The sequence below is a fragment of the Callithrix jacchus genome, chromosome 18, assembly GCF_049354715.1.
Source record: "Callithrix jacchus isolate 240 chromosome 18, calJac240_pri, whole genome shotgun sequence".
NCBI lineage: Eukaryota > Metazoa > Chordata > Mammalia > Primates > Cebidae > Callithrix > Callithrix jacchus.
The window spans coordinates 9664846-9688107 of record NC_133519.1 but is presented as its reverse complement, the minus strand read 5'-3'; the positions used below and the strand labels follow the sequence as shown (position 1 = coordinate 9688107).

Here is a 23262-nt window from a genome sequence, read left to right as displayed (position 1 = left end):
AGTGACATGGGATTTGAGCTCTGGCATCTCAAAATGTGTTCCTCCCTTCCTGACTCTCAAAACTTCTGGAAAGAAAAATGCTTCCTGACCTCTGAAGGAAGTTAGGACATTCCCTGGGAACTTTATAAGAACCTGATCTCAACTATAGGAAACAAAAATACTCACCCCTTAGCTCAATTTAAACCCTGTTTGTTTTCATTCATTTGTTTCATAATTTGCCTGTGTTTTCTTCTGAAACACCTGTGGGCCCTCCCCTTCCTCCTCATCACAGCACCCCCAGTCCCCAGTAGCTGCTGTATCTCTCCTTTACCCAGTGGGTGGCTGGGTCCTCATGGCTGAGGACGTTCTCCTCAAGGGGGCACATTGTAGGCTCACTCTTTTCTTCCTCGTAGGCTCTGCTCTTGAGATTCCATCCTCCTACAGGATCTCCACTAATAATCTAACTTCTGTAAACCATGACTGTTTCAATTCCTTTAGGTAGCTTTGGAGAAAAACTTGGCCATTGTGGAGACACAGACACCTTTCTTCTCCGTCCTTCCTTTCAAAGACGGCTGTGAGAGAGCGCGTCAGGAGAAAATGCTCCAACTGAAGGCAGTGATGCATCAGCCCTCAGAGAGGAAGGGACCTGATGAGAAGGGAGGGGATGAGCAGAAGCCTCGGCCTGAGGAAGCAGAATTCTCCTCTGTATCCCGCAGTGGGTAAGAGACTTCCCACTATCAGCGTTAAGTCACTGCTGTCAGAGCAGCTCTCAGGGCCTGCATCCAGCCTCCAGACCTTAATCGTAGGACTTGCTCTTAACATCGTCCTGGAAATTTCTTTAGATGAAAATCTGTAAAATTTTTATGAGTAATGACTTTATATTATTCAGAGAAATGTGGTTTCATTCTAACATTGCATGTATTCACCAAATATATGGTCTTCATGAGCTTATAGAGACCATTCACACGGCTATGGAAATCTTCCAGTCATGTGAATGGTCTCTCTTCTGGATCCACGGGAGCATGTGGAATCTCCTGTTTCTTCATATGTTACTCTGGTGAATGCTGAACCATCCCAGTGCCTGAGGAGGTAGATTTTTTTTTTTTTTGACACAGAGTCTTGCTCTGTCGCCAGGCACCAGGCTGGAGTGCAGTGGCACCATCTCGGCTCACTGCAATGTCTGCCTCCCAGGTTCAAGCAATTCTCTTGCCTCAGCCTCCAGAGTAGCTGGGACCACAGGTGGGTACCAACACACCCAGCTAATTTTTGTATTTTTTAGTAAAGACGGGGTTTCACCATGTTGGCCAGGATGGTCTCGATCTCTTGACCTTGTGATCCACCTTCCTTGGCCTCCCAAAGTGCTTGGATTACAGGCATGAGCCACCGCGCCCAGCTGAGGAGGTAGATTTTATACAGAGGTCCCTCCATTATACTCCATTGTACATGGAAACTCAGGTCCCTGGCTTCTGGAATGGCAATTGGATAAGCTCAGTTTTCAAAATAAGCTTACAGAATTGTCAAATAGTTGCCTGTTGGCTAGATTCGTCAGCTTGCTTTTAATGGCCGTTTTCCTACAGCTTTTTGGAAGCATTTAAATAATATGGAGTTAATCCATTACACATTTGCCTGTGAGCACCAGTTACTGAAAATACTAACTTGTCACTAATTTGCCTAAATGCTGCACAGCTTTGGAAGTGATTCAAATCCTGCTTCATGCTCCATTAGGTCACTTTCCAATATATTCCCCTTAAATTTCACTGACCCAGAGAATAATGTTATTTAGATGTAACATAACTCTAGGCTGGGTGCAGTGGCTCATGCCTGTGATCCCAGCAGTTTGGGAGGCTGAGGTGGGCAGATCACTCGATGTCAGGAGTCTGAGATAGCCTGGCTAACATGGTGAAAGTCTCTAATGAAAACACAAAAATTGGCCAAGCATGGTGGTGGGTGCCTGTAATCCCAGCTGCTCCGGAAGCTCAGGCAGGACAATTGCTTGAATCTGGGAGGCAGAGATTGCAGTGAGCTTAGATCATGCCACTGCACTCCAGCCTGGACCACAGAGTGAGACTCCATCTCAAAACAAAAAACCAAAAGAACAAAAACAAAACCAAACCTCTGGAGTCAGTCAGTCTCATTTCCTCATTTTAGAAGCTGGAACACTTAGGCCCCAAGTGATAGTCATTTGATCAGTTGCATAATAGCCTCTGGCAGAGATAACATTAGAATCCTGTGATCTCGATTCACAAACCCACACTACACCCACTTTGTCAAATATATTTTTAAAAATTATACTCCTGTGATCATTCTTTTCTTTTTTTAATAGACTTTCTTAGAGCAGTTTTAGGTTCCAGCAAACTTGAGTGGAAAGTAACAAAGTTCCCACATGCCCCGCCCCTGCAGACACACAGCCTTCCTCACTCAGTATCTTGCCCCGAAGTGATAACATTTGTTACAGTTAATGAACCTACACTGACTCATCATCATCACCCAAAGTCCACAGTTTGCAGTGGGTTCATTCCTGGTGGTATATATTCTATAGGTTTTGACACAAGAATAACTGTTTAATGGCATGTATACACCATTATAATAAAAAATTCCCTGCCCTAAAAATGCTCTGTGTTCGGCCTATTCATTCTCCTTTTCCCAGCACTTGGCCACCACTGATCTTTTCACTGTCTTCACTGTTTGGCCTATTCCCTAGTGTCATATAGTCAGAGTCACACAGTGTGTAGCTCTTTTAGATTGGCTTCTTTCATGGAGTAATACACTTAAGGGTCTTTCATGTCTTTCCATGGCGTCGTAGCTCATTTCTTTTTAGTACTAAATAATATTCCATTGATTGCATGTGCCACAATGTATCCATTCACCTACTGAAGGACGTCTTGGCTGCTTCCACGGCTTTGCAGTTATGGCTAAAGCCTCTGTAAACCCCACGTACAGGTTTTTGTGTGAACACACGTTTTCAGCTCATTTGGGTAAATACCGAGGAGCAGATCACTAGGTCATTTGGTAAGAGTATGTTTAGTTTCACAAGAAAATGCCAAACTGTCTTCCAAAGTGGCTTTACTATTTTGCATTCCCACCAGCAACGAATGAGAACACCTGTTGTACTCATCCTTACCAGCACCTGGTGGTATCGGTGTTCTGGATTTTCCCATTCTAATAGGTGTAGGGTGGGACCATGTTTTAATTTGCTGTTCCCTAATGGCATATGATGGGAGCATCTTTCCGTATTCTTATTTATTATCTGTGCATCATCTTTGGTGAGGTGTCTTTTGCCCATTTTTTATTGGGTTGTTCAATAGTGCTGAATTTAAGAGTTCTCTGTGTATTTGGGATAACAGTCCTTTACCAGATGTGCCTTTTGCAAATATTTTCTCCCAGTTTGTTCTAATTTTCTTGATGAGTCTTTTGCAGAGCAGAAGTTTTTAATTTTAATAAAGTCCAGATCATCAATTATTTCTTTCATGGGTTATGCCTTTTGTGTTATATCTGAAAAGCAGTCATGCAGCTGGGCTCCGTGGCTCATTCCTGTAATCCCAGCACTTTGGAAGTCTGCATGAGCCATGATCATGCCATGATCACACCCAAGGAGGGCTGCATCTCTGATGTTTTTCCTAGTTGGCTATTTTAGGCAATGAATGAGCCTTAAAGGTTTTGTTGTTTTGAGATGGAATTTTGCTCTTGTCACCCAAGCTGGAGTGCCGTGCCACAATCTTGGTTCACTGAAACCTCTGGCTCCTGGGTTCAAATGATTCTCCTGCCTTAGTCTCTCAAGTAGCTGGGATTACAGGTGCTCACCACCATCCGGCTAATTTTTATATGTTTAGTAGAGACGAGGTTTCACCATGTGGGCTAGGCTGGTCTTAAACTTTTGACCTCAGGTGATCCACCTGCCTCGGCTTCCCAAAGTGCTGGGCTTACAGGCATGAGCCACCATGCCCGGCCCACATGGGCTTTGATCTGGTACTATTCCCTTTCCTCATTTCACCCTGAGGAACAAAGCAACAAAATGTTGCCTCTAGGATTATAGCAGCCAAGAAAAGACCGGAACTTCTCAATGGCTGAGCACGTACTATGCTCCCAGTACTGACCACTATCCGTATGTTGCCTCATTTAATTGACGCAGGGATCCCCTCAAGTAAGCAGTGGTGTTCTGGTTTTATAGTGGAGGACACTGAGGCTCAGTAAAGTTAAGGAACTTACTGAAGACAAAGAAGTTTGGGGTCACATAAATTTGAGTCTACCTGACTCAAAGCTCAGGTTCTGAGCCCTTCACTCCGCAGCCTGAGAAGTCAGGGATGCACACAGAGGGTGCTCCCTGCTTCCCAGCACTGCTTTGCTGGGCATCTTCACTCCGCAGCCTGGGAAGTCAGGGATGCGCTCAGAGGGTGTTCCCTGCTTCCCAGCACCGCTTTGCTGGGCATCTTCACTCCACAGCCTGAGAAGTCAGGGATGTGCACAGAGGGTGTTCCCTGCTTCCCAGCACCGCTTTGCTGGGCTTCTCCATCACTCCGCAGCCTGAGAAGTCAGGGATGCACACAGAGGGTGCTCACTGCTTCCCAGCATGGCTTTGCTGGGCTTCTCCTTCACTCCGCAGCCTGAGAAGTCAGGGATGCGCGCAGAGGGTGCTCACTGCTTCCCAGCACCGCTTTGCTGGGCTTCTCCTTCACTCCGCAGCCTGAGAAGTCAGGGATGCACACAGAGGGTGCTCGCTGCTCCCCAGCACCGCTTTGCTGGGCTTCTTCTTCACTCCGCAGGCTGAGAAGTCAGGGGTGCACACAGAGGGTGCTCACTGCTTCCCAGTACCGCTTTGCTAGGCTTCTGGAGCCAGTGTTCTTTCCATTCCAGTTTTTCTGCTCTGTGCACCCAGCACAGAGTCCTGGCCTCTGAAGATGGGACAAGACCTTATACATCCTGCACTTCTAAGAATTTATAAATAGATGAGCTGTGCTTGATATGCACATCACTTGTTCCAAGGAGCCAACAGGAGTTTCATGTGCGTCCTTGACTCAGTTGCCCAGAGGCACTTGTTTCAACCTCAGCACAGCCCCAGGCAGTGGCAGAAAGGCAAGCACACGTTTCCCTCACCTGCAATCCATCCACCACCTGCAGGGAGGTGTGGCCTCCAGAGTGACAAATCTGGAGAGCACCAGCCTGACTTTTTGTCATGGCCATGTTTCCTGAGGGAGATCAAAGCCCTCCTCTTTCCCATTTGAAGTCACTGTCCTTTCAGACGGGCAACTGTTTATCACCACTTCCTCTTTGCTTTTTGAGCCAAAATTTCTAGAACGCCCAACCAGTAGTAGTGCACTGGCGTAGCAGCTGCACTGTGAGGCTGAATGCCCCTCACCAAAGCCAAGTCTCTGTGGCTTTCCATCTGCAGTGTGGAGTGTGTTCCCCGTGGGGCATGACCAGGGAACGTTAAAACACTGATCACTGCTACAGGCAAGACTTAGAGCCTCCTATGGCCATAGCTGAGAGTAAACTGATTTCCTGGCATAAAGGAGGTTTGAGAGGAGGCGGGATCACGTTTTGATTGAGTCCTACTCTAAGTCAGGCATTGCACTAAAGACGGAACAGTTTTCCTTACTCTTCATTTCACAGTGATTCTAGTTAGTGTCTGCTACTTTATACACTGGAGGAAGAGAGGTCTGCTGGAGACTGATTGAAATATCCAGTTCCTAGAAGAATGTGATACTGTTGAGGGCAAACAGAAACCTCATCCCACCTGCTCAGAGGAGAAACTTGTCTGTTCTGCAGCCCTTGATCACAATCCTTGAAAAGGGAAAGACTGTTAGACTTCTCTGAATTGGCCAGGTGTGGGGGTTCACGCCTGCAATCCCAGCACTTTGGGAGGCCGAGGTGCGTGGACCACAGGGTCAGGCGTTCCAGACCAACCTGGCCAACATGATGAAACCCTCTCCCTACTAAAAATACAAAAATTAGCTGGGCATGGTGGCGGGCAACTGTAGTTCCAGCTACTTGGGAGGCTGAGGCAGGAGAATTGCTTTAACTTGGGAGGCGGAGGTTGCGGTGAGCTGAGATTGTGCCACTGCACTCCAGCCTGGGCAACAAGAGTGAAACTCTGTCTCAAAATAGACAAACAAATAAATAAATAAACATAAAAAATAAACTTCTCTGAATTATGGCTCTGTCACCCCAGCTGGTTTTTTCCCTCAAAGGGAGACAGTAATGAAGGGCCCAGAGGATCTGGCCATGTTCTCACATCACTGAGCTGTACGATGCCATGTAGTTTCTGATTCTGCAATCCCCCACGCAGGAGTACACTAGCTATTCTTTGTACAGGAGCCAGACAATGTGAACTGTACAGAAGAATTATTTTTGCAGTGTCACGAGCCATTCTAGGTGGAATCCAAATCACCACTTGCCTTAGACAGAAACCTCCTCAGCTTCAGGGCAGGTCCAGAGTCAGCCAAGGCCAGAGTGAGAACCACCAGGAGTGGAAACGACACTGTCCAGGTTCTCTGCATGTTGTCCAGAAGTGGAGGCCATTTTCCCTCCTCCTCCGACAACCTCAACGTAGAAAAATTCCAGGCGGGAGTAGCTGGTTTGTTTCTGGCAGGAGCGTAGACTGTTGAATAAATAGTCACCTGCTCACAGACCACAAAATGCTTCCCCCTCACCGTCTGAACTCCCAGGACTGGCCGTGAGTCCTGCTATTGGGAGAAGCATTTCTGAAGTACCACTCCGGGATCGATCCAGCATTGGGAATCGTAAAGGAAGCAAGGAGAGGGCCCCATCCTTCTCCTGTGTGTGCCTTGACGCTCAAACATTACATCTAACCACTGCTGCTTAGGTCATGGGCTAAGGAACGCCAGTGACTTTGGGGTGAAATGGATAGTCCCTGGGAAGTGAGTCTGATGACATCTGCCTTCGTCTTCATTCCCTGGATATCTTTATTAGTTATCTTGGGCTTCCAAAGCAAAGCACCACAAACTGGGCATCTTAAAACAGAAATGTGTTCTCTTACTGTTCTGGAGGTCAGACGTCTGAAATCAGGGTGTCCAGGGCCACGCTCCCTCTGAAGGCTCCAGGGAAGGACTCTTCCTGGCCTCTTCCTAGCTTCTGGTGGTTTCTGGGGGTGTTCCCCTGGCTTGTAGACACATCGCCCCGATTTCTGCCTCTGTTGGTACACGGTCTTCTCTGTGTGTCTCTTGACCTCTGTGTTCCTCTCATAAGGACGTAAGTCATGTTGGATTTAAGACCTACCTCCAATCCAGTATCATCCCATCTTAACTTATTGTATCTGCAAAAACCCCATTTACAAATAAGGTCACGTTCTGAAGTTCCAAGAGAACTGAATGAATGAATTCATTCACTGAGTGGATTTTTGGAGGGCGCTCTTCATTTCACCAGAATTCCCTTTAAAACACTTCATTTATGACTTCCCTGTTGGTTTCTCACTCAGATTCCTTTCTGGACAGATGCCAGCCCTGCCATTCCTGCTGATTCAGTTGCTTTACCCAGCAATTGAGGAACCAGGCCCGCCCAGCCCTTCCATCCTCTGAGCAGCACCGGTCAGCTGAGCAGGACACTAGAACACGGCAGCAGTGGCCTATGGGACGAGATGAGGCCTCAAAAAATGGATGCATCTGGAGACCTGACCTCCTCCTCCTCTTTGTACTGGCCCAACTCCAAAGCCTCTGGTAAAACACAAAGGAGCACTTGGTGAAATCGAGCCCATTGATAGGAAAGACACATTTCTTTCCTGGCCAGAGAATTTTTTGATTCCTCTGATAGAACCTGGCTCACAAAAGATGAGGGGACAATATGTGGATCCGCCAGACAATGAGAACCAGCTCAGTGCTGGTTCCTCACAAGTGTCTTCTCCTAGCGCCCTACCTAGGGACTCACTCTGGGCAGGAGAGAAGGAGATGTCAGGGACATTCTGAGGCCCTCCACAAGGAGGATGAGTGACCTCACATTTAAATGCTGCCTTCTCTTCATGCTACACCCTGTTAGGCCTAGAGTGAGAGTGTCCTGGAAGGCTCAGCTCAGATTTCCATGGGGAAGGTCTTCCTTAGGTCAAGAGCCACTGTAGGATGGGAAACTATTTCTACAGAGTCACCCACCCCTCCACACCCTTCCACTTGTTCCCGCACACTGTGCATACAACCACGAGCCAGTCCTGCCCCTGTAAACATTGCTTTTGGATTTGGAGCCAGACCTGCCGGCACCAGCAGCTAGGAGTGCAGCCGTTCAGAGGAACAGCTTGAAGCAGCTCCATTTCCGGGTCCCAGGTAGTGTAACAACAAGACACTTGAAATTCTCAGAGAAAAACCGGACCCCACGCAAAACCTCCCAGTGGGCGAAGCCTCTTCTCAGCCTCCTCCCTCTGTGCATCTTTTTCCTTCCTTGGAGATTGTTCCCTTCTCCTGTCCCTGTTCAGATCCTGACACCTCCACAGGCTCTTCCGTGCTCCTCTTTGCCAAAGCTGGTTAAAGGAGAACATTCGCTGTCACTCATTGTTCACAGCCTGGTTTAGTTTCGAGTGCACTTACCTTGGTCTTTCTCTCAAAGGCTGCGGAGTCAGGGGCCATCACAGGGGAGAGGGATGAGGGGGAGAGGGAGGCTCTCTGGGTTGTTATCCATGGCCAGGAGGCAGCCTTTCCCATTACTAGGTCAGCTCTGCCTAGAGGCCTTTAGCAGTTTCTCAACCAGTGTCCATCTCCCTGAGATGTGCTTGGCAGTCTCTGTCTGGAAGGAGGCCTGTGGTGTTTCCTCACAGGGGGTCACTGTGTGATTGAAAGCCCAGGACCTCTTTAAGTAAAGTTGCCTGATGCTTCCTGAATGCCCAGGGGAGAGGAGGAAGCTGACAGAAGGATGGAGATCAGTAGAGATCCCGCAGAAAGACGCCAGGTGGGCCTCACAGCTGCCCAGGGATGATCAGGCTTCCCTGCCTCACACCTCTCCTGTGATTTGGTGGTTTGCAGTAGGGGCCAACCTGCTGGAAAAGAATCTTGCTGAGATCCAGAACCTGCGCCAGCACCTGGAGGCATCCGTCACCGTCAATGACCACCTGAGGGAGAGGCTTGAGCATGTGCTCAGTCATGGTGACCAAGGGAAAGGTAGGAAGACAGACATTTTATTTTCTGTTCACATCTAGGGAGTCTTTAAAAAGCATATAGCTTCTAGGGGCAGAGTTTCACAGTTTTAAAGCTTGTGGGGGTGCCTGATTTCACTTGTTCCTTACTGTCAGCCCAGACAGGGAGGCAGGAAGGGTACTACTGTTCCCACTGAGTGGTTTGCCCCAAGTAGGGATCGGTCTCCTTCTCAGGACTATGTGCAGTGATGCCATTCTTATACGTCCTTATACAGCCTGGTGCTGCTCTTGGGCTTGTGGCCTGACTGGCAAGTGGTAGCACCAAGGTGCTTCCACCAAGCACCATGCCCACTTCAGCAGAGTGAGAGTGACCTTACGCCTTTATGCCATGACAAGGTATCACCTGCCTCTTCTCTTGTGCTAATAACCCTTATTCCCACACTCTTCCCCCTGGATGCTCTCACTTGGAGGCCAATCCTTCCACACCCCTTCTTTTTCCGTGTTAAGGCCAGAAGAATGATGACCTCCCGCATCACAACAGAAGCCAGTTAGGGGAAAGACCCTGACCCGTACCTGAAGCCAGTGCACGTGAGAATGTGTGGCCTGCTGTGGGTGCCCAGCACAACCTGAGCCTGAGCCGTATTGCACTGTTATCCCAGTGCATGGGGATGCCAGTTTCTGCTTGGCCGAGACTAAAACTTTAGTGGGTGCAGGAAAGTACATCTTTGAAAGTTTCTGTTCCCTAAATGTGTGACACAGCTGGGTTGTTTGTCTTCCCTGGGAAGTAGCTACCTCCATGTTTTATGGGGAGGACCTGTACTCCACATCCTACCTCTGCAACAGGAAAAGGACCTCAGGGAAGCAAACTGGAATTTTCAGGCTCCCAGAAGGAAAAAGTCAAAGCTGAGGTCTCTTCCATATTTCTTCCTTTCTGCAGCAATGTCCAGTTGCAGAAGCAAAGAGAAGTGGGCAGCACAAAAATTGACCAGATCCACACAGCCTAAAACGATAATCACGTATTCTCAATCTAGATGAGGCTGCTGCTTACAGGATCTCACCTACATGTTCGCAGACTCCTGACTCCAGGAGTAAATAGTTCTGGAAAATCTACATGTAATGTACAAGTTCCTTTCCCAATCTGCAGATAATCAGAGAGCTACTGGGTGTCAATTAGAAAGCAGCTTGGTGTCCCTCTTCCTGTCTCCCACTCTCAGCTGAGCAGGAATAGGAGGGGGAAGCATATCAGTTTCCGTTTGGTAAAATCAGTGAATTCCCTGAATCCATCCAGACTTCATTGCAGCCCTGCCTCTCCCTCCTAGGACTGCACAGTCCGCTCTAGCCCCTCATTCGTACACTCAGAGTCACTCTTCTGGCTCTGGTGAGGACATCCTGTGACATGAAGCCTAGAGGGTCTAGAAGAATGTTCTCCAGAACTTCTCCAGCCCTATCCAACAGAATTCTTGGGTGGGACCTTGGAGGCATTGATAATATCTTTAAATAAAGAGATCAAATTAACAAATTATTTTTAAAACTAGGGTTTATATTTATTTGTTGAACACCTATAAAGAGTAAAATTTATGTAGAAAAGAATAAAACCTAGAATGGTCTGAAGTTCATGGAAAAGACTGAAGGATAAATGAGTTTTCTTTATTAGCTACCCCTGTTTCAGAGTAGAATGGGAAGTTCACTGCTGTGGGAAGGTAAGAAATATTAATAGATTGTGAGGTTGTAGAATTTCTTGACTTCCATTACCTGCTTAGAAAGAGCAGACAATCTATCCTATGTGAAAGGATAGCAGGATAAAATCTGAATGTTTAAAAATGAGGACAACTTACTGTACCAGGTGAACTTCATTCAAGAGGATGTCAGAACCTGCTTCTCAATGTGAATCAAGATTGAGAAGCCGGTAGCCGCTACCGCTGAGTAGCCGGAGGGACACCCGCCTTAGCCCGCCATGGCCGAGAGCGACTGGGACACGGTGACGCTGCTGCGCACGAAGGGCCCTACGGCCGCCCAGGCCAGGTCCAAGCAGGCTATCTTAGCAGCACAGAGACGAGGAGAGGATGCAGAGACTTCCAAGAGATGGGCTGCTGGCCAGAACAAACAGCATTCTATCACCAAGAACACAGCCAAGCTGGACCGGGAGACGGAGGAGCTGCACCATGACAGGGTGACCCTGGAGGTGGGCAAAGTGATCCAGCAGGGTCGGCAGAGCAAGGGGCTCACGCAGAAGGACCTGGCCATGAAAATCAATGAGAAGCCACAGGTGATCACGGACTATGAGAGTGGACGGGCCATCCCCAATAACCAGGTGCTGGGCAAAATCGAGCGGGCTGTCCACCTCAAGCTCGGGGGGAAGGGCATTGGAAAGCCCATCGAGAAGGGGCCCAGGGCGAAATGAACACAAAGCCTCGAAATCAGTGCGCTCCAGCTGACCTCGTTCTGCGGGTTCCCCTTGGCCGCCAGCATCTCCGTGGGTCTCCTCACGGGCCTAGCAGAACAAGGGGTCCAGCTTGCGAGGGCCTCCCCAGCCCATTCCTGCTGTCAAACAAACAAAACCTTGCAGAGCGGGAAAAAAAAGATGGAGAAGTCATGAAGAGCACACCCGCTCAAGCCTGGAAAATGGCCATTCTGACTACTGTGAGACGGTATCTCGCTGCAGTTTTAATGTTCATTTCTCTGACGCTTAGTGATGTTGCGCATTTTTCCATGTTTGTCGGTTGCTTGTATTTTTCTGATGCGTAGTTTTCAAACACTTTCTCCCATTCTGTAGGTTGTGTGTCTACCCTGTTGATTGTCTCTTTTGCTATGCAGAGGCCTTTTAAGTTTCAGTCCCGTTTGTTCATTTTCATTTTTGTTGTATTTGCTTTTGAGGTCTTGGTCACAGGCCGATGTTGAGAAGAGTTTTCTTCTACATTTTTATAGTTTGACATCCTGTATTTAAGTCTCTAAACCATCTTGAATTAATTTTTGTATGTGGTGGGATGTCGGGGTCCAGTTTCATTCTTCTGCATTTGGCCAGCTAGTTTTCCCAGCACCATTTATTGAATAGGGTATCCTTTCCCTCATTGTTTATTTTGAAAACGATGTTAAAGATGAGTTTGTTGTAGGTGTGTGGCTTTATTCCTGGGTTCTCTATTCTTATCCATTGATTCATGTGTCTGTTTCTTTACCAGTACCATGCTGTTTGGTTGCTATAGCCTTGTAGTATAGTTTGAAGGCAGGTAATGTGTTACCTCTGGATTGTTCTTTTTGCTTTAGACTGCTTGGCTATTCGAGTTCTTTTTTGGTTTCCTGAATTTTTTTTTTTTTTTTTTGAGACAGGGATCTCTCTCCCTGTCACCTAGGCTAGAGTGTTGTGGCATGATCTCAGCTCGCTGCAACCTCTGCCTCTGGGTTTGAGTGATTTTTCCCACCTCAGCCTCTTAAAGTATCTAGGACTATAGGCATGCACAACTATGCCTGGCTAATTTTTGTGTTTTTTTGGTAGAGACAGGATTTTACCACATTGGCCAGGCTGCTCCTGATCTCCTGACCTTAAGTAATCCTCCTGCCTCGGCCTCCCAAAGTGCTGGGGTTGCAGGTGTGAACCACCATGTCCAGCCCATTTTTTTTTAATTCTGTAAAAAAAAAAAAATGACAATGGTAACTTAATAGGAATTCATTGAATCTTTAGATTGCTTTGGGCAGAATGATTGTTTTAACAATATTGATTCTTCCAGTCCACAAGCATTGAATGTTTTCCCACTTGTTTGTGTCATCTGTTATTTCTTTAATCAGTGTTTTGTGGTTCTCCCAGTAGAGATCTTTCACCTCCTTGGTTAAATGTGTTCCTAGGTATTTTGTTTACTTGTGTGGTGTGTGTGTGTGTGTGTGTGTGTGTGTGGCTATTGTAAATGGGAGTAAGTTCTTTATCTGATTCTCAGCTTGAGCATTTCTGGTGTATAGAAATGCTACTGATTTATGTATGCTGATGTTGTAACCTGAAACTTTACTCAACTTGTTTATAAAGTCTAGGAGTATTTTGGAGGAATCTTTAGGGTTTCTAGATAGAGGATTGCGTCTTTGGTGAACAGAGATAATTTGACTTCCTCTTTTCCTGTTTGGACGGCTTTTATTTCTTTCTCCTGCCTGATTTCTCTGGCTAGGATTTCCAGTACTATGTTGAATAGGAGTGGTGAGAGTGGACATCCTTGTCTTCTTCCAGTTACTAAGGGAAATGCTTCCAACTTTTGCCTATTCCGTATGATGTTGGCTATGGGATTATCACAGATGGCTCTTATTATTTTGAGTTAATGTTCCTTTGATACCTGGTTTGTTGAAGGTGTGTATCATGCAAAGAATGTAAGATTTTATTAAATGTTTTTTTTGCACCTATTGGGATAATCATATTGTTTGTGTTTTTAATTCTGTTTAGGTGGTGAAGAGCATTTTTTTGATTTGCATATGTTGAACAATCCTTGCCTCCTAGGAATAAGGCCCACTTGATCATGATGAATTATCTTTTTGACGTGCCGCGGGATTCAGTTTGCTAGTATTTTTGTTGAAAATTTTCACATCTATGTTCATCAGGGATATTGGCCGGTAGTTTTCTTTTTTTAATTGTGGCCCTGCCAGATTTTGGTATCAGGATGAGACTGGTTTCATAGGATGAGTCAGGAATCCCTCCGCCTCAATTTTTTGGAATAGTTTTAATAAGACTGGTACCAGCTCTTCTTTGCATGTCTGGTAGAATTCAGCTGTAAATCTGTCTGGTCCAGGGCTCTTTCTGGCTAGTAGAATTTTTATTACTGATTCAATTTTATAAATCATTTTTGGTCATTTCAGGTTTTCAATTTCTTTCTGGTTCAATTTTAAGAAGCTGCGTGTTTCCAGAATTTAACTATTTCCTCTAGGTTTTCTAGTTTGTGCATATAGAGATGCTCATAGTAGTCTCTGAAGATCTTTTGTATTTCTGTGGTATGAGTTGTAATGTCACCTTGGTCGTTTCTGATTGAGCTTATTTGGATCTTTTTTCTTGATTAATCTAGCTAGTGGTCTATCGATCGTGATTGTCCATTCAAACAACCAACGTTTCATTTCATTGATCCTTTGTATGGCTTTTTTTGGTCTCTGTTTCATTTAGTTCTGCTCTGATTTAGTTATTTTTTCCTTCTAGCTCTGGGCTTTGCTTCTTGTTTTTCTAGTTCCTTTAGGTGTGATATTAGGTTGTTAACTTGAGATATTTCTATCTTTTCGAGGTAGGCATTTAGTGCTGTGAACTTTCCTCTTAATACTGCTTTTGCTGTATCCCAGCAGTTTGGGCGTGTTTTGTCTCCACCTTCATTTGTTTTATTTCTGCCTTCATTTTATTGTTTACCCAAACTTGATTCAGCTGTTTAGTTTCCATGTATTTGTGTGGTTTTGAGAGTTCCTCTTGGCATTGATTTCTGTTTTTATTCTACTGTTGTCCGAGAAGATACTTGATATGATTTCATTTTTTAAGAAAACATTATGGAGACTTGCTTTATGACTGAGCATGAGGTCAATCTTAGAGAATGTTCTGTGCACAGATGGGAAGAATGTATATCCTGTGGTTGTTGGGTATTGTATAGACATCTACTAGGTTCATTTGGTCAAGAGTCCAATTTAAGTCCAAAGTTTCTTTGTTAGGTTTCTGCCTCAGTGACCTGTCTAGCGTTGACAGTGGGATGTTGACATCCTCCACTCTTATTGTATGTTTCTTTGCTTAGGTCTAGTAGTACTTGCTTTATAAATCTGGGTACTTCAATGTTAGGTGCATATATATTTAGGTTAGTTAAATCTTCTTGTTGAATTGAATGCTTTATGATTATATAATGACCTTCTTTGTCTTTTTTTTAACTGTTGTTGGTTTAGTTTTTTTATTTGATACAAGAATAGCAACTCCTGATCATTTTTGTTTTCCATTTGCATGACAGATCTCTCTCTATCCCTTTACTTGGAGTCTATGGGGGCTATTACATGTGAGATAGGTCTCTTAAAGGCCACAGAAAGTTAGATTTTTTTTTCTCCCAAATTGCCACTCTATTCTTTCCTTCTTTTTGAGATGAAGTCTCACTTTGTTGCCCAGGCTGGAGTGCAGTGATGCCATCTTGGCTCAATGCAACCTCCGCCTCCCGGGTTCAAGTGATTCTCCTGCCCCAGCTTCTCAGCTAGCTGGCATTACAGGCACCTGCCACCATATCCAGCTAATTTTTGTATTTTTAGTAGAGATGTAGTTTAATCATGTCGGCCAGGCTGGTCTGGAACTTCTGACCACAAGTGATCTGCCCGCCTTGGCCTCCCAAAGTGCTGGGATTACAGGTGTGAGCCACCGCATCTGGACAACTCTGTCTTTTACGTGGAGCTTTTAGGCTATTTACATTCAAGGTTAATATTGATGTGTGAGGTGTTGTTTCTATCATAGTGCTTAGCTAGTTGCTTTGTAGACTCAATTATGTACTTCTTTATAGGGTCTATGAACTTTGTAATTACATGTGCTTTTATGGTAGCAAGTACCATCCATGTTCAGAATGTCTTTGAATATTTTATAGCTGTGTGGTGTTAATGAATTCCCTTAGCATTGTTCTGCTGGGAAAAACTATTTCTCCTTCATTTATGAAGCTTAGTTTGGCAGAGTCTGAAAGTTTGATGGACACTTTTTTTTCTTTTAGGTAGCTGAAAAATAGGCCCCAATCTCTTCTGACTTATAAGATTTCTGTTGAGAAGTTTGCTGTTTGTCTGACAGGATTTCCTTTATAGATAATTTGGCCCTTTTCTTTAGCTGCCTTTAAGATTTTTTCTTACACACTGACCATGGAAAGTCTGATGACTGTATGCCTTGCACAGTTATCTCGTGTAGTATCTTGCGTAGTTGTCCAAATTTCTTGTATCTGGATATCAATCTCTCTAGTAAGATGAGGAAAATTTCTTCCTGAATTATTTCCTCAAATATGTTTTCCAGGTTACTTGCTTTTTCTTCTTCTCTCTCAGGAATGCCAATAATCATAGGTTAGGTTGCCTTACATAACCTCATAATTTTCAAAAGCTTTGTACACTTTAAAAAGTTCTTTTTTCTTTATTTTTGTCTGACTGGGTGAATTTGAAAGACCAGTCTTCAAGCTCTGAAATTCGTTCTTCTGCTTGTCTGGTCTATTGTTAAAGCTTTCAGTGTATTTGAAATTCCTTTAGTAAATTTTTCAATTGCAGAAGTTCTATTTGTTTTTTCTTAATGCAGTTATCTTGACTTTTATATTCCGCATTGTTTTTCTGGTTTCTTTGTACCCCAGACTTCTATTTTTTCTTGGATCTTGTTGAGTTTCTTTGCAATCCATATTTTGAATACTTATCTGTCATTTCAGACATTTTAGTCTGGCTAGGATCAATTGCTAGGAAACTAGTGCAATCGTTTGGAAGTGTGTAAACCTTGAGAATGCTGAGTAAACACTTGGAATTCTTGCACTGATTCCTTCTCATCCTGGGGAGCTGTTGCTTCTTATTTTTGAATTTGCTATTGTTTGGATGAGGATTTTTAATTGTTTTATTCTTTTTTCTTTCCTTGATGGTATGACTGTGGTGTATGCTGTGTATGATTGTTTGGCTTCATATTTGGGTGCTTTGAGGGGACCCAAGCTCTGTATGTGTTTCTTGGTTGTGGATAGTTTCTGAACAGATTTCTCAGATTCTGTTGTTGTAATGATGTATTGGAAGTAAAAGCTGACGCTTTAACCTTTGTTGGGGGCTGAGGGTCCGGAATCCTCAGGAAGCTTGTCTCATGGACTAAACCCTTCAGGCAGCAGGTTTTTATTTGGTGGTGCAGTTTCGGATGCAGTCCAGTAGATGGTGCTTAAGAGTAAGGGCCGGCAGGTAGGCATGTGCCTAGCGGAAACGCCTGCCCTGACAGGTGGTAGCAAGAGGTCATGCTGGGCTGTGCTGAGGCCTCAGGGGAGGGGTGGAGGTGCACCGGCTCCTCCTCCTGAGTAGGCACGAATGCGATCCGCGTCGCTCTCATACCCCTGCCACAGAGCTCACATCTTCAGTTTATGAAGCCTTCGTCCTTTGGTTCCCGGCTGCGGTGCAGCTGATGTCTGTGGAAATACCACTCTAACAGCTTCCACTAAAACGGGGCTTGGGGCAAAGCTGCTGCTTCCAGTCCAGGGCAGGCAGCTCCACCGCCTGTATAGGGAGGGAGAGTCGGGCCCGTCCTTCCTGAAAGTCCAAGCGGCACAGGCTCGCTTGCAGCCTGGGTGGTGCCACCATGAAAAACTTGGAAAACGTTCTTAGTGCACACTCACTGGGTCCTGGAAAGAAGAACCACTGCTGTGTCTGCGGCCATATACGGGGTAGGGGAGAGGTGACCCCTGCTTTTCCAAGCCCGTTCCTGGGTGTCAGTGCTGCCCCCTTCTGCGATTGGTGCCACGCCAGCGTTTGCTTTGTCCCTAGAAGGGCTGTGGCAGTCTGTGCTCCCCTCGCTTCGGGGTGGCCCACGCTCAGGGTTGGATCTTCAGGGCTCCTGCCGCTCCCCAGGGACCTGCCCTATACTTGCCGAAGTCAGAGTAGGCAGTGGGGGTGTAAGTGCAGGTGGACAATGATGAGGGTAGAGAATCCCCAGGCGGGATAGGGCTCCACCACGAGTGCACAGCCAGGATGGCGGCCGCGGGCTCCGTTTGGGTCTGAGGAGAATGCAGGCATCCCTGAGTGTCCTGGCTGCACAGTTCTCCGTCCCTGGGAAGTTTGCAAACTGCTACGATGGTGTTGCCCTGTCACAGGGGCAGAGGGTCTCCCCAGCAGTTTAGCAGTGAGCAGACTGTCTGAGGGGTGAGGGGAGCAGAGAAGCACTCCCACCTGCCCTGTGGCACTCCACGTTCCAGGGGTTGATCTCTGCCAGACTCCTGCTGCTTTCCTTTTCTGCACCCCGGCTACTTCCTGTGGGCACCCCGACAGGACCTGGCTTTCTCTCAGATTTCCGTTTGGACTTTGTCCATTCACTGGTAACTAATCTTTCTGAGGAGAACTTGTCCCTAGTCAGCCGTCTTGGAAACTTACCAAAATTTTACTCTAGACGTTTTACAGATAATCCCATAAATACATGTTATTGGATGGAGGTGTTAGTTGATATGTATCTGCTCCTTGGTCCTTTTGTATCAGCCAGTGATTGAAAACTGGCTGACCATAAATAAAAGGACTGTATAACCGAAAAAAGGTATTTCCCAGGAGAAGCCCTTCTAAAATTTTTGTTTTAACAGTGGAAATAACTATGTTTGTACCAAGTCCTTTGACATTCAGATGTGAGTTCCCAGAGGGCCAATTAGGTGCTTTGGACAGGGAAGCTGAAGCCAAAGCTTGTGTGGTGGCTCTGCTGCCATCCAGTGGTGAGGGAGATCGGGAAAACCTTTTAGCCTTTCTCAGCCTCAGTTTCCTCATCAGAAAGATCAGGTTATTGTTCTAGTTCTCCAAGGTCACGTTCTACTCAGTTTTCTCTGAGTCTGAGGGAGCGAGATGGGTATTCAGCGTACTCCGGACACTGCCCCAGAGACCTGACCTTGGTCCTGACTGCGTGTTTTCAGGACCTGGTCCAGCCTGAGCCAATGCCCTTAAAGTACAAAGCTGAGAGTCAAAATGGAAGAAAGTCAGCAAGTTCGGAGGATGAAAATAATTTTTTAAAATTCCAAAGTAATGGTGGAACATGGGGTAGCCTACGGTGGTGAGAACAAAGACAGATTTCGAGCTGGGTTTGGATAAGTCAGGGGAAAAAGGAGTGTCTACAGCATTATCAGGTTCCTCAAAGAACACCTTGGGCTGAGCAGTAAGTAACTTACTCCACAGTGAACTGTTGCACCGTGTGAAGGAGATCCACAGGATGAACTCAGGTCTGGTTTATACTGGGGGGAAACACCAAGCCCAAGAGGGGAACACCAATTCCATGAAACCCTGCCTAAGACCCAGCGGCCTTGACCTTGGGGCTGCCCTGGCAGTGGATTCTCTTCCAGTAAGTGTGGGCTTAGCGGGAATGAATGGTGCTTAGAGAAGGGTTGGAGACATCCATTCTTGCCTCAAATAGTTCTGCTCTAAGTTTAGGAGGGGCCGGGGTGGGGGAATTCTTGTGTCTGAAGCGGCGATACTAATAATACGCTTCGGTACTTACAGTTGGGAAAGGCTTTGCACACAGTATCTTATAAACGTGTTAAGCGCTGGATTTTCCTTTCTGTGTGTTTAACACTCGGGTTCAGATACTAATGTCTTCCTGAGGAGCTCAAGCCGGCGGGAGGAAGAATGCAGATAATTTCAACAAACGTGGCCGCTCTCCTAAGCTGGGTGTAGTGATAGCTCAAAGGAGGGCAGACAGGCCAAGAATGCCTCTTCTAGACGAGAGGGTGAACCACGGAGAGGAACTGCTGAGGACTGTCTGTTTTCACCAAGTCTCACCACATAACTGGACCCGGGACCTGGACTACATGGTGGAAAGCAGAGTTCTTTCTAGGGAAGGGAAATTGTTGCATCCTTGGAAAATGGAGAGCACCCCTAAGAGGAAACTTGGGACAAGTGTGTGTATGAGATGATTGGAAGTTTGCAAGCATCTCTCTTTTCAGCCGTTGGACAAATATCACTAAGAACCTTCTTTAATACCTGGCCCTGCACTGAATACATGGATTCAGGGATCAATAAAACATTATCTAAACTGTCAAGGGGATCTCAGGTGAGTAGTCAATAATGCCCATATTGCATGAGAAGCGCTATAATAAAAATATGATGAAAATATGGGGAAGGGGGAATAACATTCAAAATGGGGAATGGCCTTCAGTCGTTGCGTCAATAATCAATGCATAATAAGGACAACTTTACATTCTTAATTCAACACTTAGAAGAAATGGACAAATTTCTCAGAAACTGCAAAATAGCCAACCCAACCGAGATGAAACAGACAATCTGAATAGTCCTATAAACACTGGAAAATTGAATTTGTAATTAAACAACTCCCCACAAAGAAATGGTCAGGCCAAGATGCTTTTACCGAAGAATTCTATTAACATTTAAAGAAGAATGAACACCAATTCACACAATCTCTTCTGGAAAAATAGAAGAGGAGGGAACACTTGCCAAGTCATTGTATGAGGCTAATATCACCCTGACACCAAAACCAGGCAAAGACAGTAGAAAAGAAACTATAAACTAATATCCCTCTTAAATTTAGATGCAAAAATCATCATCAAAATATTAGCAAATCAAATCCAGCAATGTATAAAAAAATCACACACCATCACAAAGCAGGATTTATTCCAATTGTGCAAGGTTGGGTCAACATTCCAAAATCAATCAGTGCCGTCCACCCATATCAGCAAGTTGTAAAGAAAAGGAATATGATTATACCCCTTGAGGCAGAAAAAGCATTGGCAACATCCAATACCCATTCATGAATAAAACGCTCAGATTGCTTACACAATCCCTTTCCCATGATTTCATAATGTGAGCAAACAACTGTTCTGATAAACGCAATTAACGCGCGACCCTTGGCTGGCTCAGGTCGTGGGGTACGGCCACCTTTGCGTTTTTCCTTTGAATCTGCCCCTCTTCTGGGTTTGTTCTCTAGAGGCCGGGGAAGGACTGGGTCCTCTCTCTTCCGCTCCTCTTGCCTATCAGAAACCTCACACTCCTTCCCTTTCCAGAGAAGCTTCGGAGAGTGCTTTGCTGGGTGTGCTGGACCCGGCAGGGCGCAAGTATGTGGGGCTGAGCGCGGTGCGTCCGCGTTTCCTTCGCTGTGACTGTTCTTCCTGCTCCTGCAGGAAAAGACAATGCCCTTTTTGTCTTGGCCACGTGGGACTCCAAAGGGTCCAGAAAGGCGGCGAATCCTCAGAGTGGGCAGGGGAGGAGATAGAATATGGAAATGGGGCGGTAGAGGGGTGGAATGCCACGAATTTCCTGATTGAAGGCTGTCATGAAGCAGGCCTCTTTGGGAGCAAGGCCCTCCAGTATCTGGCGAGGGTAACATCCCACCAGCATCTGGCGAGGTCCAGTCTTGTCCTCACTGCATTTTGGGCCAAAAACAGAAGGAAGCCGGCACTGCGGCCTGGCGTCATTGACCGAGAGGTCTGCATATTTCCCCAGGTGGAAGCTCTTGGGCTGCAGGTGTGAAGGAAATGTGGTCACCACTGCAGGAAGAAAAGCAACTAAGGAAAATGGCACCTTCTTCTCCGAACCTTTTTTTTTTTTTGAGATGGAGTTTCACTCTTGTTACCCAGGCTGGAGTGCAATGGCGCGATCTTGGCTCACCACAACCTCCGCCTCCTGGGTTCAGGCAGTTCTCCTGCCTCAGCCTCCTGAGTAGCTGGGATTACAGGCACGCGCCACCATGCCCAGCTATTTTTTTGTATTTTAGTAGAGACGGGGTTTCACCATGTTGACCAGGTTGGTCTCGATCTCTCGACCTCATGATCCACCCGCCTCGGCCTCCCAAAGTGCTGGGATTACAGGCTTGAGCCGCTGGGCCTGGCCTTCTCCGAACCTTTTTTGAGAGCCTCTCGCTCTGTCATCCAGGCTGGAGTGCAGTGGCGCGATCTTGGCTCACTGAGATTTCTGCCTCCTGGGTTCAAGCACTTCTCCTGCCTCAACTTCCGAGTAGTTAAGTTTTTTTGGGGGGGCGGGAGGGGGAGATAGAGATTTTAACGTCTTCAAGCAAAAAGACTCTTTCTGCCTGTTGGCCATCTTCTGCGAGTGAATGTGAAAATCCATCCAGACGCTTTCAGTGAAACCGCCTTTATCTCTTTGTCCTCTTAGGTTAAAATCCGCACTCCGTAACCCCATGGAACAGGAAAATCACAAAGAGCAAATATAAGACGTTTCAGTACTGCAGAAACTGCCCTTCAAGAAGAATCAGAAGACCGACGCGGGAGAGAGGTGCGAGCGTGAATCCGAGTGGGCTGCCCCGTCTTCCAGGGTTTCACACTCGGCCTCGCGAAGGCGTGGCCTGGCCTGAGCTGATGTGCTCATATTTTCAAACAGCCAAGTGCCCTGAGACACTTTGGAGCCCTAGAGGGGTGGAATCCCGCGGAATTTCCTGATTGAAGGCTGTCGTACTTTGCTACGGTACCTGCTTAATTTGGAAGTGTGATGAACTGTTACTTAAATTGAGTCGGGTAGACTAAGAGACGGCGGCAGTGAGGGACGCCCTTTGGGAGGAAGAGGTCGAGGCGCTGAGGCCCAAGGTCCAGCGAGGAAAGAGCTCGCAGCCCGGGCCCCTCGCCTGGGGAAGGAAGGGCAGGGATGATCCTACGGTTCCTGGGAGGACGCGAAGAGCGCAGAACGCTGACTGCCAGCGCCGGGGAAAAGTCCCCGACGTGAGGTCCTCATCCCTGGACAGGCGGCGTCCACACTCCTCCACAGCGCGGGGCGCCCGGGGCTCTGATGCTCCAAACCCAGCTGCTGCTGCAGCTTCTGGGAGGCAGAGAGTGTCCGCCGGGAGGATCCGGCACCCTGGCGCTTAGTGCTGGAACTGGAAACCCCACGGCCTCCGGGTTTAAAGCCCGAGTATGGTTCCCCATGGTCTTCCTTTTGGGGATAGGCGCGGAACCCTAAGCCTGGCCCTATTGGGAGCCGTAGCCTCCTTGATGGCTGGTGCTTGCTGGGCTTTTTTTCAGTCAAATTTCACAGTGCGGTTGGATTTCTTACTTTAGACCCTGTAATAGAAATGGCTGATCTAAGATTTTCATGATTATATTTTGTCCTTTGGGTACACATGTGGTTTCCGTAGTGTAGTGGTTATTACGTTCGCCTCACACGCGAAAGGTCCCCGGTTCGAAACCGGGCGGAAACATGAGGATTTTGCCCCTAAACTTAATGAAATTAATCGAGGTTCGGAAACAAACAGAAAACTAGTTGAACCTGTGTGTACGTTTTAGACCTCATCCATCTAGACAGATTGTCGACCAGGCTACAATTGCCACTGGTCTGCCAGATCACAGCAGGCCTGCTTAATAGTAGCTTTGGTTCCAGAAATTCCTTAAGGTTCTCTTCATGCTCTTGGATCCCCTGAATTTTCACAGGCTGACGCTGAAAGTGGATGACATCTCAGCGCATTTCCTAAGCGTCCTGCTTGGCTCCGCTTTACTCTGATACAGTTGCAGGTCTGACTGATTTGCGAGACAACAAAAATAAAATATTTTTTGAAAAAGTTCTAAATCTGCATCTGGAACTCGTAGAGTCAATATTCGGAAATCACACGA

The 23262-nt window shown here is 46.5% G+C and overlaps 1 long non-coding RNA gene, 1 other non-coding gene and 1 pseudogene across 2 annotated transcripts; all 3 read left to right on the top strand.

Moving 5' to 3' along the window:
• On the top strand, positions 1 to 23177 carry LOC144580202 (uncharacterized). The gene is made up of 5 exons (XR_013529330.1): positions 1 to 100; positions 478 to 698; positions 7412 to 7649; positions 8937 to 9071; positions 21818 to 23177. It is a non-coding gene; the product is annotated as an uncharacterized LOC144580202 (long non-coding RNA).
• On the top strand, positions 10954 to 11607 carry LOC100390623 (endothelial differentiation-related factor 1 pseudogene; annotated as a pseudogene).
• On the top strand, positions 22781 to 22853 carry TRNAV-CAC (transfer RNA valine (anticodon CAC)). The gene has a single exon. It is a non-coding gene; the product is annotated as a tRNA-Val (tRNA).
• Positions 23178 to 23262: the final 85 nt, after the last annotated feature.